Raw genomic sequence first — 19,926 nt, 5'->3', positions numbered from 1 at the left:
TAAAAGAGACCTACGGGGCAACTTTTTCACGCAGAGGGTGGTACGTGTATGGAATGAGCTGCCAGAGGGAGTGGTGGAGGTGGTACAATTGCAACATTTAAGAGGCATTTGGATGGGTATATGAATAGGAAGCGTTTGGAGGGATATGGGCCGGGTGCTGGCAGATGGGATTAGATTGGGTTGGGATATCTGGTCGGCATGGATGGGTTGGACCAAAGGGTCTGTGTCCATGCTGTACATCTACATGACTCTATGACTCTAAATGCGTGAAATCTTTTCAGCAGAAATAGGCAGGTAAATTTGAAGTAAATTGGTATTTTTCCAACTTTAATTACAGAAATTGAAGATAATGTCTGAAAAGGAAAATCAAAACATAGAATCTAAAAGAGATCATTTAAAACCAAACCTTCATAATGACAATTATCAGCAATTCAACTTCATTATTCAGTAATGAAAATAATTACAAGATTCAAAATATCCCTAACATTTTGTGAGGACTCAACATCTGATCTCATGCAGTAACAGATTAATATGAAGAAGAATTTGGAGATGTGAATCTACCCAAGGCAATCAGGATAGTTCTAATGGATTAGACCACAGTGTCGAGCACAGTGAACAGTGGAGCAGATGTGTGTCAGCCTAAAAAACCTCTCAGCTCTATAAAAGCTACAGTCATCCACAGAAATGAAAGAAGAAAAAGATTTAGTCAGAAAACTGCGAGCAGAGGCTAAATCTTTCATTATTTTGGCTAACTGTCAATTTTGTCAAGTTTCCTAGTAGAATTCTCCTCATGAGTCCAAATGAGTTTTCACACTGTATTCGTCCAAATTCACCCCATTAACTACTTATCGTGCCCCTCCTGTCTGACGCAAGACCGATTCTGTGACTCATTGTAGCCTTGAGAATTGGAGATCCACTGATTTCCTGAAATGATGGGGATCTTTGGTAATGTACCATCTTTAAAATGACATGGAGTACTCAGACGAGCCCAGGCATTTGGAAGTTCCAGACATTTCCCTGGACATTTGTAAACAGGGACTGGCAAAGAAGGTCACAACACCTGACCCTGCCAGCCTGCTCCAAGGTTATCACCCGGGTTAGCGCTGTCTCAACTGTCTGAAGGAATGCCCAGCAGTGCCATTGAAAGGTTAATAAACTTTGCTGCTCTCCCAAGCTAAGTACCAACACCTTCTCTCATCCACTTAACACAAAACCTATCCCTGCTACGTGCTACTGACCTCACCTCCCACTGAGATTAATGCTGTCCCACTTTAATTATCACCTTCAACATTTGTCCTCACTCACACCCCCTCCATACCAACCTCCCAACTATGAACTCTGCATGCCCTCTGTATTGCCTACTCATCTACTCAGGGCACTTCACCATGTTTTCCCCATCTATACCAGCACTATAAGCTATGTCACCCCCATAACACCTCAATTAATTCTACCCTTTCTCTTATTCCAGGAGAGGAAAGCCCACAATAGAACTGAAAGGTCATGGAGGTGTAGATGCGAGCCCAACATGAGGGCTCCTCAGTCTCCATGAGGATAAAACCCTGGCTCTTGCAGAAGAAGACCAGTACCACTCCTACACAAATGCTGACACAACCATATCTTGCCAACCAAGTACCATTTTCAGTCCTTTGCAATTCTCACATTAATCTCACGGTCAGTATCATTCATTGCACATCACTTATAACCTTTGACCTTCTTCTCTCTGTCATGTCTTACAAGTACAAATGGAATGTCCACCACCCTGGCAGTCAACTGGCCGCCTTGAAAGGAAGGTCATTCAGGACCTCTCAAGAGGACACCTCTCTGCCACATCTCTGCAGCTGGCCAATGAAAAAAACATTCCCGGCTCCTGGCACATGGAACACTGCTGGGGACTAGATACTCACTCAGCCCAAGGTAGAAGAATATCCAGTGGCGTTGGCACTTAGAGATGTGTTACAAATGCACAAGTAGACACAGGAGCACTGGGCAAGCATGTGAAAGGCAATAGCCCTCATTGTACCGAAATTATAGAATTGCAACAAAGCCAAGGGGACCTGGCTGCCCCGATAGCACTCTCAGAGTCCACACTTCCTCACTCTGGCCATTGGGGCTCACCTGCAACAGCAAGGTGACAGAAGTATAGACCACCTTGAACTCACACTGGATGAATTGTTCTCACAAAGAGACAGGGCAGTTCTATTAGGCACTCAGCTAGAGGTCAAACCAGGCACAGACCTCTCTGGGATCTTCTCTGAGGACAGTCCAGAAGTGGCATGGCTTTCGAACATCACCCTACCCGTGACCCTTACAACTGGGGGGGAGACCAAGCCAATAACTTACCTTTGGCAAAGACACAGTCAGCAAGTCTGGACACTTTAGACACAAATGTCCCTGCAGGCTGCCAGAACAACAAGCTCCACCATCCTAGGATTGTAGAGTGACCCAGACCACAGGTAAGTAATGTGGTAGAGTGTTGTTCATGTGCTGTGGTCACACAGACAGGGATCAGCGGTCTGGAGCATATTCAAGGTACTGGTATGCAGTGGACCCCTTCTTTCCGATGTCCAGTCCCTTGAACAGGCCTTTGAGTGAGGGATACCCTAACTTAACCCTGCTCCCCCATTCTCCACTGTGACCAGTTGGCAGCACAGTTTCAACTGCTATGTATGGCACACAATGACAGGCCTAGGCCTAGGCCCAGGCACAGGTTGGGTTAATCTGAGCAGCAGTTAGGTGCTAGAAGCAACAACAATACAAAATCACAAAGATCTTGGATCAATACCTTTCACATGTTTGAGAAATATTGCATAAAAACCAGAAGCAAGGGTAGTTTTCTTTAAAGATGGGAGGAATTAAGTTGAGAGCATAAGAAATAGACCGATGTAGAAACAGTGAGGACAAACAATATATAAACATACTTTCCTCTAAACAGGGTATGAGGAAAATAGGAAGGGTAGAGTGAGAAAATAAAGCATGTAAATGTATATGTGAATGTGAATGGACCTACAGTTCCAAGGTCATTGTGACTTTGTGATATTGTTGTTTCAATCACTGAATTATAAACAAAGCCCAATTTAACAACTTTCTCCCCTGGCACCTGAAAGTGAAGGCCTGGCATGTATTTAATACAGGATGGTTAGCTCAAGAAGCAGTTACATGGAGAACTGTTGGAATTCTTGTCCTTGTCATTTCAGGCCTGAGCAGTGTTTGCTGCAGAAGTAATAAATACAGAACATTGTCAATGCTGTGGTTGAAATGTTTAGCTTGTGTTAGAGGATTGGATTTAATACGATTAACGGTCTAAATGAAACTCTCTCTTGAAAGTCAATACATGAATAACAGCTCTTGAATTGAAATTAAACCATGTGTGAAAAGCCAAGTATAAGATCCGAGTCATAAACACAGACAAAAGTAATGCCATCAGAAAATAAAGTGTTTCTAATCAGAACAATTTTGACCTTCAGATACACAATCATATTACAGCAGATGACACATACAGCCAAATGTGAAGACATTATAAAAGTCAATGTCCTTATCGAATCACACCCTTGATATTTTACATTCACAGCCCCATCACCAGCTGACTGGAAATTCAAGCGAATGTCATACTTCAGTCAGTGCTGACCTCCTCTCTATGAATGTAAAAATAAAGTTGCAACTGTCCTAATGGACCCATATGGCTGCTCTCTCATTAGAAAGAGTCGACTGGTGGTGGTTTAACTTCAGGGTCACCAGACCTTGGGTGAGAGAGAGCAGTTGAAAAGGAAAGTCCTTCATGATAATCTCAGCTAATGCAGGAATTGTATCCTCACTATTGGTATCACGTTGCAGCACAAGCCAACGCCCACGCGAACTGACCACATACCATTTGAATCTCATTGAACCCTTGCAATGTTAGCAGATAGGGCAAGTGACAATACATATTAAAATAGCTAGTGTCTTTAAAGATTTCCTTGTCCCTGCATCTGAGCATATTTGATTACTTCAGCATTGTAAACTCCCCCCTCTGCAAAATCCTCAAATACTATCTTGGCTCAGTTAAACATAAAGCCACAACATTCAAGAAAACCATCAATTTGAAGACTGCACAGTATTTCAATTGGCAGATGAGAATAGGCATAAGTTAGCAATAATTCATTTTGTAAAAACCTTGACTTATACACAAAAAGCCATCACTATAAACATGTTTTCCAAGGACTGGACAAATCTCTGCTAAGTGGTTGCATGTTTATCTCTAACACAGTCATTGCAAATAATTCGAAGGATATGTGGCATTTTGAGATGTAATAACATATACATGTAAATATTTATGAAATAAAACTGCTCAATGTGAAATGTTCTAACTGACAGTTTTCATTTCAATCATAATGTTCATTCAAGGCAATATTTCTTTGTTAAAAAGTTCAAAACTGCTCTCTCCACTTTGCTTCCCCCACTCGTTTCCCCTTCTCCTTTGCTGCTTCTCATTTCCACTTTGCGATCCTTCTGCCCTGAAACCTCCACCCTCTCCATCCTCACTTCCCACCCATCCTCATACCCTGTTTCACTCAGCTTCTTGCTCCAGCAGCTTTGCTCCTCACTGCCACTCACCTCCCGCCTGCACTTTCATTCCTTGACTGCTTCTCATGCATGTTTGCTTCTGGCAGGCTCACCTTGGGAACCAGCTTGTGATTGGTGGAGCAGTTCTACACCGATTCTGACTGTTCCAGGCACAGAGTCAACTGTTCTCTGATCAGTCATATCCCATGTGTGAATTTGCCAGTGCACTTTCAGGGTTTCTGGGGATAGATTTGATCTCTGCTCACATGTATTTTGAATGTGTGATTTACCGATTTGCTGTGCTCACTCAACCCAGAAACTCCCAGAACTGGAAAACATTCTGTGTTTTAGGAGCAGGTATGTAAACAAGGCGAGCTCTAACGTAAAACCTAAGTTCATTCATAGCACATTTCTATCTCAAACTATGTGTAATTTATAGACTAATCAATATTACAAATCTATCATCAATGCATGTTTTAATAAGTACATTGAAAACTCAATAGTAATAATAAATATTATAAACCTTGACAAGATGGCAGCTATAGCATTGAAGAGTAATGCTTCAGCCTAGTTGCGCTCCAAGCAAAGATGTTCCAGTACAGGTTCCCAGGTAAATCCTGTCAACAAGAAGCAGGAAAAGTCCAATCAGATTAATAACTGGCCTTCTTGATCTCCTACTAAATATCAGCAGTGTTCTCAAGTAGCAAAAGCTACCCAATTTGAGATGCAACAGGAGAATTCAGTTCTAAACCTCGTTATCTTGATCCAAAGCTGACATCTAGAGCTAAGGTGAGACTGACTATACTTGGCATCAAGTCAGCACTTAACCGAACATTGCACCAAGGGCCCTTTTAGAAATCTTGTAGACCAACTTGTTCTCATTAACCCTCTCTGTTACCTCATCAAAATACATGAGCAAGTTAATTAATCAAAATTTGCCCTTAATCAATCACTTATCCGAGTAACTGTCAATTTTGGACTGGATTATAACTTTAACAACCTTCCCATTAGCGAGGTTAAATGGATTGGCCTCTAGTAATTGGGATTATCCTTACACCCTTTTTTGAAGAAGCGTATCTCATCCCTGGCATCATTCTTGTTTCCTTGGATGCATCTAATTCTGTCCTGGTGACTTATCAATTTTAAATACAGCCAATATTTCTGAAACCTCCACTTCATTAACTTTTAGCCAATCCAGTGTCACAATTGCCTTCTTTTTCACAATTGCTTTCTTTCGCTCACTTAGCTGGATGGCTAGTTTGCAATATAGTGCGATGACAACAGCATGGATTCCTGAACTGGCTGAGGTCTGCATGATGGACTCTCCTTCTCAATTTTTACCCTTATCTGAGGTGTGGTGACTCCCAGGTTAAAATCATCAGCAATTCACTCTTTCTAAAAGAGCCACTCTATGGTCTGGTAACATTTATCTTTATATTCTTATACAACATTAAAAATATGAGGTATTAAGATATCTTTAAAGAAATACAAAATCTTTGTTTAAAGATGCCACAATTTTTAAACTCTGCCTATGTGGAGAGGAATATTCAAGATGAACGAGGTGGGGAAATCTCATCAACATGCTTTACACTTTGACATGTGCACAGAGCTCTCTCTTTGTACTCAGTTTTGAACAGCCCTGTAGGAGGAGGTCAGCTGAGAATGCATCCAGGGACTTGCTGCTAATAATAACATCATTTAAAAATGCTTGGAAGTGACAGCAGCAATTAGGTATGTTCACTGAATGATATTTTTGACAGAATAATGTCAGCTATCCAATTGTCTGTAATTACCATAATAGCTGGTGTGGAAGGAATGCCCGTATGGAATTGGATTCTTCTTTAACCATGTTGTGGAGAAGATTTAATATTGGAAAAACCCATAAGCAGCACAATTAAGACACATCTTACAATCTTAAAGGGGTCTGAGTTATGTAATTTATGGTGATATTTGTGGCAGAATCATAAGAGAAAGCTGGTGAAGCTTATGTTGATGTTGAGAGTAACGCACGGTATTTGCAGGGCATTGAGTCAAATATCTCAAGAATTGCGAACCTGGTGACTTCAGCTTGCTACTTGCTCTGAACAACATGGGCACCGGCCACTTATATCCTACAGACATTGACAAGGGCTTATGGCCGAAACGTCGATTCTCCTGCTCCTTGGGTGCTGCCTAACCTGCTGTGCTTTTCCAGCACCACAATCTTGACTCTGATCTCCAACATTTCAATCCTCACTTACTCCCAGACATTGGCATCTGACATGTGCCAGCCTCTAAGAATTCTCATAGTGCATCTCTGGTCCACTTACAGGACACTTCAGCCCTTCAGTGTCCCAGCAAATATTGTTTTAATGCTGCAGCAAGGACACTGTGCCCACAGGGACATGGACCCAGCTCATGGACTGGACCAGACTATATCTCCAAGCTCTTCACTAGCCTCTGATACTAGCTCAGGTCTTGGAAATGGTCACTCAGCCACTTAGGACAAGTCACAGTCAGGGTCCTCTCTGTGAAAGTGATGGGGAGCTGAACATAGGGCAGCCCAATACCCACCTTGAATCTTTCTCTTACTTCTTGGGGGCTGTTTTCCTCCTGTAATTAGAGAGCAGCAAACAGTAAAGGAGGTGGCACAGATGTTAGTTTTAGTGCAAGTAGGAAAGTGTCCCGAGCGGGTGAGTAGGCAGTGCAGGGAGCATGCAGGGTTAATGGTGTCATTGGTTGGGGTGGGTGACATCCATCCAGAGAGTGCGCTGAGCTGGACAGCAACCTCAAACCAGGCTGACATGACCTGGTATCATGACCTCTTCTACACCCTATCTGGCAGGACCTCCAGATCCTTGCCTGAAAAGCAGGGCACCAAATTTCCCTTTTCCAGGGCAAATAGCAGGAACTGTGCAGGGCACACATTGCTTGTCTGGGTGCACAATAGCCTTATTAATGCCGGGGATGCAAGTTCACTCTGGTAAATCCCAGCGGTAGTGAATGGTAAGATGGGGCTAGAATCCAGTGAGAGGGGCAACATGGGACTGGGGCAGGCAGTTCCTGAAGCAAGTTTAGTAAGATAAGGAGAAAGATATCACTATGCCTCAGGTCAGAAGACACTCCAAAAACCCAATGCAACTGACATTTAGCCAAATTAGATCGAACCCACATGTGATTTAAAAGAAGAATCACTTTGATCCTTTGAAACAAGATTACAAATATTGGAACGTTCCAAAAGCATTTCACATCTATTAATGTCCTTAAATATAATCACTGCTTTTTAAATAGGCAATGCGATAGCCTATTATAAAAAGCAAAGTTCCATTGTTGTAAAATGATAAATGGACATTCAGGTAATTTTTTGATTTCCCATATGACCAGACCATAGTACTTCTGACAGTGCTGAGCTCCCTCAGTAGTGCACACAAGTATCCGGCCACATTCCATGTTCAAATTCTGAGCTAGAATTATAACCACAATTCTCCGACTCAGACATGTGACACCAAAAATAAGCAATGCTGATAAAATAAACTGAGATGATCAAATGCTCCCTGGGAATTGTTGAACCTAGGTGAAGTCAATAGAATGAAAGTTGAGAGAGATGTATATTGTGTCACAAAATCAATATCATTCATATAACACTATGTCACAAAGTTTAAACAACTCCCCTGGTGATACCTTTTGAGACTGGGGGAAGCAAATCTTGGATTTGAAGAGTAATCAAGTCAGAATTTAGAATTTAAGATGAATGAATATTGTACAACGTAGTTTGTTTAACAAAGTATTATTCAGAACAAATGTATATGTCAAACATCTGTCCACTCTCACCATTTTGATATAATGTTTTTCATTCCACTACCTTGATTTTATGCTTGTACTTCTTTATTTTCCTGATAATCATTTATCTATAAACATAGACATTGCAATTCATCTGCATTTATTATTTTTTCCAACATTTTTACAACGCCCACTGTCCCAGTGGGAATGTAAGATTATGCATGATGGTAGAGAACAGAATCTATGAAAATATCTCTAATATTTATCTTTTCTTTCTACTGAGCAGTGCCAATAATTTTCTATATGGCTCATTTCCAGTGTCATTAGAATCTAATTTAGTAAAGCCTCTTGAGCATTAGCTTGGCTGAGGTTCTAACTGCTATGGAAATTAGTGTGTGTAAGAAAGGCAGTTCAGTAATTGCTTAAATTGTACCCATTTAAACAATAGTAATGCTACATTTTGCATTAGCCTTGGCTCTGTTGTCCTATTTTAAGGTAAACAGATAGTGGAAATGATGTTGGCAACATATTTCGGGTGCCTTTCTCCCTGTGGAGAGAAAATCCTGCAAACAGAATAGTCCAGAAATTGTTGGCAAAATAACAGCAAGTTAATGGCACCCAGCATCATCCATGATGATACACAATGCTTGGAATAACTGAGCTGGATTGCTGGGTCTCAGGATGTAAGGTGGGGAGTGAATGCTTAAACAGAAGAGTTGGAAACGTGAGGAAAGTTAGAGTTCTTGAAGGAGATGGAGAGCAGGGAAGAAGAAGCATGAAGGTTTGGGGGTGTCCCCTAGATTAAAAGGCTGAGCCCGTGACTCTGCTTGTGTACCACAACCTGATCCATTCATCAATGGAAGTGAGAAGTAGCTGCCAACACCAGAGCGGATGAGGCAGTAATGTTATTTTTCTGTCTGAGCAAGGAGGCTCTACTTGTTAGGGACATTGTTTCAAAGGGCAATTACATTAGTCAGGTACTTTCATAGAACAGTTCTTGTAATCACTGACTTCTACATGTGAAACACTTGCAGTGACCAACAATGTAGAATACAATTTCTGGTCACAAGCAATTTGAGCATCATTCATCAGTCATTGATCACAGGCATCTCTGTGAAGCAGAAATAATCACAGGCAGCTTTAGAAATGTCACCTGAAGACACAATTCATGAAAGACAATCCAAGATCTGATAGGCTGGATAAAGCATGGAGTTAATTTCCTCTCAATTTCAACTGGAAGGATTTGCCAACATGCTCTTCAACTCAAAATTGCTCCCATGGGTGATCTGAGTGCTGGGGTTAGGTTTTCGAGGTTTCAGTAATCTGACCACACTCACAAACTCCTTCTGTATTGGTGTGATATAGCTTGTGGTGTAAACATCAGAATAAGATCCACTATGTCAAAGTTCAATTTATAAGAATGCCATGACCCTCCTTGTCAGCGCTCTTCATGTCCCACTGTGTTCAGGACTATGCTAAATTGTGCGACATAATCCCAGCAGACTCTGCTTACACAACTGGAACAAGTAAAGATGGGATGCAACAAACTCTGAAGAGCTGGAAGAGAGCCAATGGTCTTCTGAAGAGGAGAATGAGGAGGACCATTGCCCTCTGTTGATAGAGTGGTGCAGCATCAGGTACAACAAGCCAGATTGGACTTAATTGACATGCAGTTCCAACTGATGTGACCTGGAAGAGGTCATCACTCATTGACTGTAAAGTTGTTGTTGCTCAAATGGCAATCAGCCCTTGGAAATGCTTGTTTTGTTTATTTTATCTTTGCTTTTATTGTTATTTAATAAAGGTGAACATTTCAAATGTTTGAAGGCATTTTGGAAGAAGAATCATATCAGATTTGAGACAATAATGTTGCCTCTGTCTACACTGGGTAGTGCCATAATTGCTGAGTTTCTCCTGCACTTTCTATTTTCATATAAGAAATCAGCAGAAACGAAGCATTAGAAAAGAAATTTACAATAATTAATGTCTCAGTTACTTGTCTATAAAGATAATTCTACGCAAGACAGTCAATGTTTCAAAGTAAGCACTAATTCTGAAATTAATCATGACATATTCAGCTCATGATTATGCTGCAAGTGGTACTGTTTGTTCCTTATCCTGTCACTAACATTTGAAAAGTATTTTGACAATATTTGTAATCTATTTTCAAACGTTGTAATATAATTTTTATTTTTACACTGCATTAATTAGGAATCCATCATTTGCCAATCAGAATTCCATTCAGTCAAACATTGATCCTCCATTGCAAATTGGAGATGAAATTATTTCAATAATATCTTGGATAGCTTTGCATTCTTCAGTCACTTTCTTAACAGCAATTAGGGATACATACTGGCATTATCTACATATCACTAAAAAAAGTTGTGAGGTTTCTTTTATAGAATCCCTACGGTATAAAAACAGGCCAGTCACCCTAGCGGGTGCACACTGACCCTTCCAACAGCATCCCACCCAGACTCATCCCCTACCCTGAATTTCCTTGGTTAACCCACCTAACCAGTACAATCCTGAACACGATGGGCAATTTAGCATGGCCAATCCACCTAACCTGCACATCTTTGAGCTGTGGGACGAAACCGGTGCACCTGGCGAAAACTCATTCAGACACAGGAAGAATGTACAAGCTCCACACCTGAGGGTGGAATCAAACCTGGGTCGTTGGCACTGTGATGATAACCTGGGTCCTTCTGAAAGCTCATGAGCAAATGATGCAAATATAGAGATGCTTCCATGGTCAAAGCATCTATTGCAACCATCTTGCTGTGAATGACCAAGAAAGTGATTGGAGATAGAAAAGAGGATATTAATTTGACCCCAATTGAACACAGCTGTAAGAACACTAAGTACCCCATTCTAAGGCAATGGTTTTTCCATGTTGCTTGATCTTGGACCATTATATTTACTGTGGATCCTTCCAACATCTATAATCAGAAACATTCATCCTCAATTAATGGTGTTATTTAAGAATACAAAAGACACAATCATAGACATTCCTATAGGATCAGAATGTTACATGGGAAAAAGCACAAAGTGTCCAAAGAAGAACAGTTCCTATACATGGAGATAACAACTGGTTTACATCCCACCAGATGGTCCGAAATCTCGTGTATCATTGCTGGCTCAATAAAGGATATTGTAGTTCATGTTCCACTGATGCAGTTCATTGCTGGTTGGAATTCCCCTTATAGGCACTTTTAAGAATATAGGAACATAAGAAATAGGAACAAGGGAAGTCATTTAATCCTTTGAGTCTGATCCATTATTCAACCAACTTCTACCTCAAAATGGTCATCCCGCACAATTCTGATATATTTTGATCCTTTTGGTGTCCAAAACTCTATTGATCTCTATCGAGAATGCATTGAAAGGCTGTGCACGCACAAGTCTCAAAGGGGATACTTCCAGAGATTCTCTCAAAACTCTCCACACTTCTATTGTTCATATAACAATTCACTGTAGTACAAATTCTTATGCACAAACAACAAAACAAAGCAAATATTACATCAGCAATATAACAGATTTTGTCATGACAGTGCTGCACAAATATCACCGTCAAAGCAGAACAAAGAGAAATGGAATTTGTTGAACAGGATCTTAGGTCTTCTCCCGCCTTTTCCCCAATGCAGGTACATCTAATGAGTATATCAAAGCTGGTAATGTGACTCCATCCTCCAAGTCCTCACCGTTACCAGTCAATGTAGCTGATGGAGGGAAATGAAGGAATTTTAGCATCGAATTTCACTCCCATCTTGGGTCACTGTCACAGTCCATCAACAGACATTTAATCCTTTAAACCTTGTTATTGGAAAGCTACAGGCTGAAGAAATTACCAGTTTTTGCTGGCCCTGCTCACTCTTATGCAGAGATAACCCAGCCCAAATTTCCCCTGTTGAGTAGCGATGGATTCAATGCATTGACTGTGATCTGCCAGACCAGGTGATTGCAGGTCTAGCACCAACTGATAAACTGATCTGTAAAGGGGTTGGGGTGGTTGGTTAGAAGCTGTCTTGTTATGTAGATGGCTAAAGTGCTCAGCACATCTCAGTTGTTGTTGGTATGGACAACCTGAATTGGGCTGCTGCCACATGGCCAGCCACTGTTCTGGAGGTAAAGCTTCTTTCAAAGCAACACCATCTCGGAATTGTAAAAAATTAAGTTGAAGACATTTTGCCTCATCATAGCGTTAAATGGCTGGCCACTTATTTTGAAACTGTTGTCCCTGGTTCTTGACTTGCACACCAGGGGAAGTATTATCCTAACCTGTGAAGCAATTTAAAAAGTTGGTGTTTTAATGAGATCACTTCTAATTCTTAAAAATTCTAAGTGATGGCGATTTTATTTACTTTATCTCTTATTATGGGACAATGCCTTCATCCCAGTGAATTTTTTGAATGCTTGCAGGTCAAGATTATGCATTACATAATAAACTGCAATCATTTTGTATACATTTGACCCACTTATCCAGACTGAGAAGTCGAGACAATTCAATTTTTGTCTAGTGACAGCAAAAGTATGAAATAGTAAGTCTAACTTTAACTCTGTTCTTCTTTGGACTGGCAATGTGACAATCAGTCATGCTTTCAATAAGTCACAGCCCTAAATCCGAAAAACCAAGTCAACATCTGTAAATCCTGCAAACAGGGGTGACTGGCTGAAAGTAAACATTTTAAATAATGACCCTGGGGAATTAGGCATTGCATATTATATGCACATGCAATGAATGAAGTTTCTTATGGTCATTGTAAGACATGAAGTTAACTGTGATGGCTCTTATTTCCATAGATATCACCATCACCTATAAACACAATGCAGTTCCATGAATGTAGAGAATTGTTGCTACTCTGTGGGAAGAAATGAGCCAGCTGCTTCCATGCAACAGTGCATGAGTCATACCCCAAGGGCAGTCAGGCAATGTTCTTTGACTCAAACACTCAAAATCACCACCAGAAAATTGAAAATGATTAATGATTGAAAACTATTCCTACTGGTCGGGAATTCTACAACTAGAGGACATACTCTGAGAATTAGATTAGATTAGATTCCCTACAGTGTGGAAACAGGCCCTTCAGCCCAACAAGTCCAAACTGACCCTCTGAAGAGTAACTCACCCAGACACATTTCCCTCTGACCAATGCACCGAACACTATGGGCAATTTAGCATGGCCAATTCACCTGACCTGCACATCTTTGGACTGTGGCAAGAAACAGAGCACCCGGAGGAAACCCACGCAGACACAGGAGAATGTGCAAACTCCACACAGACAGTTGCTCGTGGTTGGAATCAAACCTGGGACCCTGGTGCTGTGAGGCAGCAGTGCTAACCACTGAGCCACCGTGCCGCCCATTAGAGCCAAACCATTCAGGAGAGAATGTAAGGGAGCACTTCGACATATTAACAGTGGTAGATGATTGGAATTCTTTTCCACAAACAGCAGCGGTGCTGGATCAGTTGTTCATTTTAAATCTGTAATAGAGACATTTTTGTGAAGCAAAGGTGTTAAGAAATATGAGCCAAAGGCATGTATATGGCATTAGGCCACAGACCAGCCACAATTGCACTGAATAGTGGAAAAGGCTTGAGGGGCTGAATGGCCTACTCCGGCTTCTATATCCCTATGAATTAGTGGAAATATTGAGGACATCTGTAATCTTTACAACCACAGGGTAATAAAGTTCACTTCTTCCATAACTCCCAGAAATTGTTTCTCATTCAATTGTTCAGTCAGTTGCCTTTTCAAAGCTAATATTCACTTCGTATCTACTACCCTCAGGCTCAGTGATTAGCACTGCTGCCTCACAATGCCAGAGACCCGGGTTCAATTCCAGCCTCAGGCAACTGTCTGTGTCAAGTTTACACATTCAGCCCATGTCGGCATGGGTTTCCTCCAGGTCCTCCGGTTTCCTCCTACAATCCAAAGATGTGCAGGGTAGGTGAATTGTCCAATCTGAATTATCCATAGTGTGCAGTGATGTGTAGGTTAGATACATTAATCAAGGGTAAATGTAGAGCAGTGGGGCAGGGGAATGGGTCTGGATGGGTTACTCTTCGGAGGGTCAGTGTGGATTTGTTGAGCCGAATGGTCTGTTTCCACACTGCAGGGATTCTATGATACCCGCTGTTGGAGAGTGCATTTCAAATCCTAATCAATTGTTGCAGTCAAGGGTCTTTTCTCATGGCTCCTCAGGTTATTTGCCAAGCACCACAAATCTGGACCCTCTGGTTTTTGACCCTTCACTAATCGGAAATTGCTTTACTTCATTCATTTTATCAAATGGTGACCTTGCCACTCAAAGAATCAGCAGGAAAAGGGCAGGGGTAATGGAGAGCAGAAGTGACATAAAACAATCATGATCAGAGAGTAAAAATACTTGAAAAACGTATAGGACTGAAGGCTGACAACTCCTGACCTGAGGAGAGGAGCAGGAAAGTCGACGTTTCGAGCATAAGCTGATGAAGAGCTTGTGCTTGAAATGTCGACTCTCCTGCTCCTTGGATGCTGCCTGACTGGCTGTGCCTGACACTCTTAGGACTAATGGTCACATAGAGTCGGTAGGTAAAACAAGGACTGCAGATGCTGGAAAACAGATTCTAGATTAGAGTGATGCTGGAAAAGCACAGCAGTTCAGGCAGCATCCGAGGAGCAGGAAAATCGACATTTCGGGCAAAAACCCTTCATCAGGAATAGAGCTCACATAGAGTCATAGAGATGTAAAGCATGGAAACAGACTCTTCGGTCCAACCCATCCATGCCAACCAGATATCCCAACCCAATCTTGTCCCACCTGCCTGCACCCGGCCCATATCCCTCCAAACCTTTCCTATCATATACCCATCTAAATGCCTCTTTAATGTTGCAATTGTACCAGCCTCCACCACATCCTCTGGCAGCTCATTCCATACACGTAGCACCCTCTGCTTGAAAAAGTTGCCCCGTAGGTCTCTTTTATATCGTTCCCCTCTCACCCTAAACTTATGCCCTCTTGTTCTGGACACCCCAACCTCAGGGAAAAGACTTTGCCTATTTACTCTATCCATGCCTCTCATAATTTTGTAAATCTCTATAAGGTCACCCCTCAGACTCCGACGCTCCAGGGAAAACAGCCACAGCCTGTTCAGCCTCTCCCTGTAGCTCAAATCCTCCAACTCTGGCAACATCCTTGTAGATCTTTTCTGAAGCCTTTAAAGTTTCATAACATCCTTCCGATAGGAAAGAGACCAGAATTGCACGCAATATTCCAACAGTGGCCAACCAATGTCCTGTACAGCCGCAACAGAACCTCCCAGCTCCTGTACTCAATACTCTGACCAATAAAGGAAAGCATACCAAACGCCTTCTTCACGACCCTATCTACCTGCGACTCCACTTTCAAGGAGCTATGAACCTGCACTCCAAGGTCCCTTTGTCCAGCAACACTCCCTAGGACCTTACCATTAAGTGTATAAGTCCTGCTAAGATTTGCTTTCCCAAAATGCAGCACCTCACATTTATTTGAATTAAATTCCATCTGCCACTTCTCAACCCATTGGCCCATCTGGTCCAGATCCTGTTGTAATCTGAAGTAACCCTCTTCGCTGTCCACTACACCTCCAATTTTGGTGTACATTCAATTCTTCAGCCAGCAAGACAATGTTATCTGCAAAATACTGGCCCATCAGCAGGTGGTGTTACCACAGAATCCTAAGGTCTGTTCAATCAAGGGTTTCATCATAACAAAATTATTAACTAGGAGTAAAGGGAATGGAGAGAATATGATGTTGAAGGAATGCAGGCTGGTCCTGAAGCAGCATGTGGAATTACTGTATAAGAATTTTAATCTGTTAATATACCATTCCAAGATACCATATTGTCCTGTAATGTATCAGAGTGCTTTCAAACCAATTTTGACACTCTCAGCATTAGACTCCCAGTTATTAACTGCAATAACCACATTTCCTGTTTTAAACAAAATCTTTTACTGTACAAGAATTACAAAGCAAATACATTTTGTGAACACTTTGACCCAGATTTCCACTGTGCAAACAATGGAAATTCCTGAAAATCAGCTGTCCCACTAATGAATGCATCATTCCTGATGTTTCCAGCTTTGGAATGTTTGGAGAATGGCTCAAACTTTATGCAGGAGGGGACATGGAGATGGCTGGCCACTCCAGCTATCCCACCCACTCAGTCCCAGTTTGATGCCCTCATTGTATAGACCCTGGAGTGTGCAGAGAAGAGCAGATCAGAGCATGTCTGTTGATTTTGCATTTATTTGTGCTAACATCATGTTTCCAGAGCATGTTTTAGAGAAAGTGCCAAATATTCTTCAGTGAGTACCAAACAGCCTTTCAAAGGTGTCGGTAATAACTTAAGGATCACTTAAAGTACATGTGAACATGCCTTTAAAAAGGGTATAAATGCAGTGGGGCTATCAAATTGTTCAAGAAATATCAATTTATCAAGTCTGTGAATAATGAAAGTGGTCAGGACACAGGTTGGTGAGGAGGTTATAAGGGGCTATGGGATGGGTAAAGGGCATTAGGTGGCATTGAGGTTATGGACTCAGGATGGATAGATAGGTACAGGTGACATTGAAGATATGAGAGGCATGTTGGTGGGCAAAGGAACATCATGTGTGGCAGGGGTGGTATGAGACGTCCTGGGTTAACATGGATGAAGCTTGTGGAGTGTATACAGGAGGGAGATGGCATGAGGGGTGTATGAGTTACTTCCAAGGGGACCGTGCTATTCTGGATTAAATACCTAACTTCCCAGGCCAGTTGCCCCAGGTCAGGTTTGCCAATGTAGGAAATGTCCCATTCTTTATGTTTCTGGTCTGGTCTCGTCATGATATACTGCAACTTTGCAAATCACTTTGATTCTCCTCAGTTTCCCTGCTGTTCCCCAAGGTGAATGATTTCCTGGGATCCTTCCAAAAGCATTTGGCCAGACAACCCACCAATTCTCATGATTATGGACATTCCAGTTCAAGCATGTCCTTCACCTACTTCTTATGTAGAGATCTTTAGTTCCTGGCAGGTTATGTTTTAGTTCGAAACATAATCTTGCCTATTTCAAAGCTAACTTTCAAGTTGACAAACTATTTCTGTGAGAAAACAGCTAACAAAAACTGAAACAAAAGACTGTGCTGCATCCATCTTTCACTATGGCAATGCGATCCTCATGAGATGTCCTAGATAGAGATTTCAACTAATCAATATCAATTCTTTTGATCTAAAAGGTAAATGAATGTTTTAAGACATTCCCTAGTTTTCACTTCAACTTCAAATTATTTTGATCTGAAACCCATATAAAGAAATTAAACTCCTCATGAAGATAATTGTAAATATCCCATCTTCATGAAGAGTCAGAGGCAGCTCACCCATTGTTCAGTGTTTTCCCAATTTTCAACTCTGACCTTGTCATATAAATGTGGACCATCCTTTGAATGTTAATTATCTTAGGATCTGTTTACTAACCTCTCAAGATGGGAACTCACCACTGCCTTGTCAAGGACATATAAGGCATAAGTAACGAATGCCAGCAGCACCCTCATTCAATAGATGAATGTATGAAAGAAAGTAATGTAAAAAGAGATGAATGAGATGAAATACTCAATTTGTGATGGAAGTTAAAATTGGAAAAAGTACAGGTCACTTAGAAAGATTCTAAAAAATTGAGAAAACAAGAGATGGATGTCAAAGTTAGAAAGAAAATTGTCAAGCAGCAAAGCTAGTAACACTTTGTTCCAAACACGAACATTGCTGTACCCTCTGCTTATTAACTTCTATACATATTCTAATCTGAGCCTCAAAGTTCCCAAATGACTCTACCCTCTCTTGTTACTCCCTGACTTCTAAAACCCAATGTTCCGATTAATGTTGGACTCCAAGCACCTTCTACTCTTTCCTTGCTTTCCACTCGTCTGCAGTTTGCACCAAGCTAACTCCTACAATAGAGCAACCAGCACTCCTGTTAAAGCAGAATATCCGAGGCAACTGAGTGGAGAATACAGAGGAACTTTGATTATCCGAAGGACACGGGCGGGGAGTATTTTGTTTCATTAATCGAATTCCGGATAATCGAATGCTGGATAACATAGGTTAGCCAACCATTGGGACCTGGCGATCTTGCCGGCTAATCCGATAGTCGAATAATCGAATGCCAGATAATCGAGGTTCCTCTGTTCATGATTGACTCTGGTTCCGTTAGTCTAAATGTCAAGGGCAACTATTATTACTACAGATCTCTTCAAAATGGTAACCGCTGTATTTATAAGATTCTTGCTATAACTCAGGAAGCCTGGCTGGAAAGGAACATCATTTATTGTTGAATACCAGAAGAGAGCTGCTACTCATGGCATACATCGGCTAGTCCCACTCCAGGACAGACAGACCTGCAAATCAATTGCTGTGTCCACTTTATTTTTAAATGATATGGAATTCAAGACCCTCCAAACATTGCATTGTGGAATACAGATGGATTCAATGCAAGAGGTCACCAGGCAACACACAATAGCTCCCTCTCAGGCCAAGCAATAGCACTAACTTAGATTCAGGCTTCACTCTGTCCTCTAGGCCCGCTCTTCAAGCTCCTCATTCTCCAGGCACTTAATTTAGTCTGATTGGACAGGAATGTCGTTTATTGTTAAGCACCAAAATAGAGCCGTGACTTGTGGCTCACATAGGCTAGCCCAGTCTAGGACAGATAATTCTGCTGACTCCGCAGAGCAGGAGCAGGTAAGGGCTGTTTGGCAGTGGCTGCTTGAAGGCTTGGTGACGTTTGTTTAACGGTTTAAATTTGAAAGTTTTTTTTTTTAAAAAAGCGCGGAGTGGACCCGGAAGCTGGTGTAGCGCAAGCTTACCTGGGTAGGTTTTTTTTCCCTATAAAAGCACGCAGGAGAGGAACCCGCGGCACGACAGAGGTAGTGCCTCCCACCCACCCTCCTCCTCTAACCTAATAATAAGACCCATTGTGGTAAGTAGGTAAGTGCTGCATTTTGCTTGTTCTATTCTTGAGACCTAGTTTTTTTTAAAAGGTTACTTTTAGAGGGATGGCAGTGAAGGCAGTGCAATGTTCATCTTGCAACATGTTTGAGGTGAGGGATGCCATGGTCGTCCCTGCTGATTACGCTTGCAGGAAGTGCACCCATCTCCAGCTCCTCCAAGACCGTGTTAAGGAACTGGAGCTGGAGTTGGATGAATTTAGGATCATTCGGGAGGCAGAGGGGGTCATAGATCGGAGCTTTAGGGAAGTAGTAACTCCAAAGATTGCAGACAGATGGGTGACAGTGAGGGGGACTGGGAGGAAGCAGCCAGTGCAGGGACCCCCTGGCCGTACCCCTCAAGAACAAGTATACCGTTTTGGATATTTGTTTGGGGGGGGACTTACCAGGGGTAAGCAATGGGGTTCAGGCCTCTGGCACGGAGCCTGTCCCCGTTGCTCAGAAGGGAAGGGTGGAGAAGAGCAGAGCAATAGTTATTGGGGACTCGATAGTTCGGGGCATAGATAGGCGGTTTTGTGGGGGTGAGAGAGACTCACGTTTGGTATGTTGCCTCCCAGATGCAAGGGTACGTGACGTCTCTGATCGTGTTTTCTGGGTCCTTAAGGGGAGGGGGAGCAGCCC

At 41.9% G+C, this 19,926-nt stretch overlaps 1 protein-coding gene across 4 annotated transcripts in view; it reads right to left on the bottom strand.

Moving 5' to 3' along the window:
- LOC122556052 (SPHK1 interactor, AKAP domain containing) overlaps nucleotides 1-19,926 on the bottom strand; it is a 396,794-nt gene that overhangs the window by 216,890 nt on the left and 159,978 nt on the right. For 2 of the 4 annotated variants that reach the window (XM_043702455.1, XM_043702454.1), the window contains exon 2: nucleotides 5,063-5,156. The exons of 1 other annotated variant lie outside the window; for it this stretch is intronic. The gene's annotated coding sequence lies outside the window, so the exon portion shown is untranslated. Of the gene's footprint in view, nucleotides 1-5,062; nucleotides 5,157-7,092; nucleotides 7,108-19,926 lie in introns of those variants that run through there. One more of the 4 variants, XM_043702456.1, reaches the window with a different exon arrangement.

This window comes from Chiloscyllium plagiosum, chromosome 13 (genome assembly GCF_004010195.1).
Source record: "Chiloscyllium plagiosum isolate BGI_BamShark_2017 chromosome 13, ASM401019v2, whole genome shotgun sequence".
Classification (NCBI taxonomy): domain Eukaryota; kingdom Metazoa; phylum Chordata; class Chondrichthyes; order Orectolobiformes; family Hemiscylliidae; genus Chiloscyllium; species Chiloscyllium plagiosum.
The sequence above is the reverse complement of the archived record's forward strand: the minus strand, read 5'-3'. Positions and strand labels throughout refer to the sequence as shown.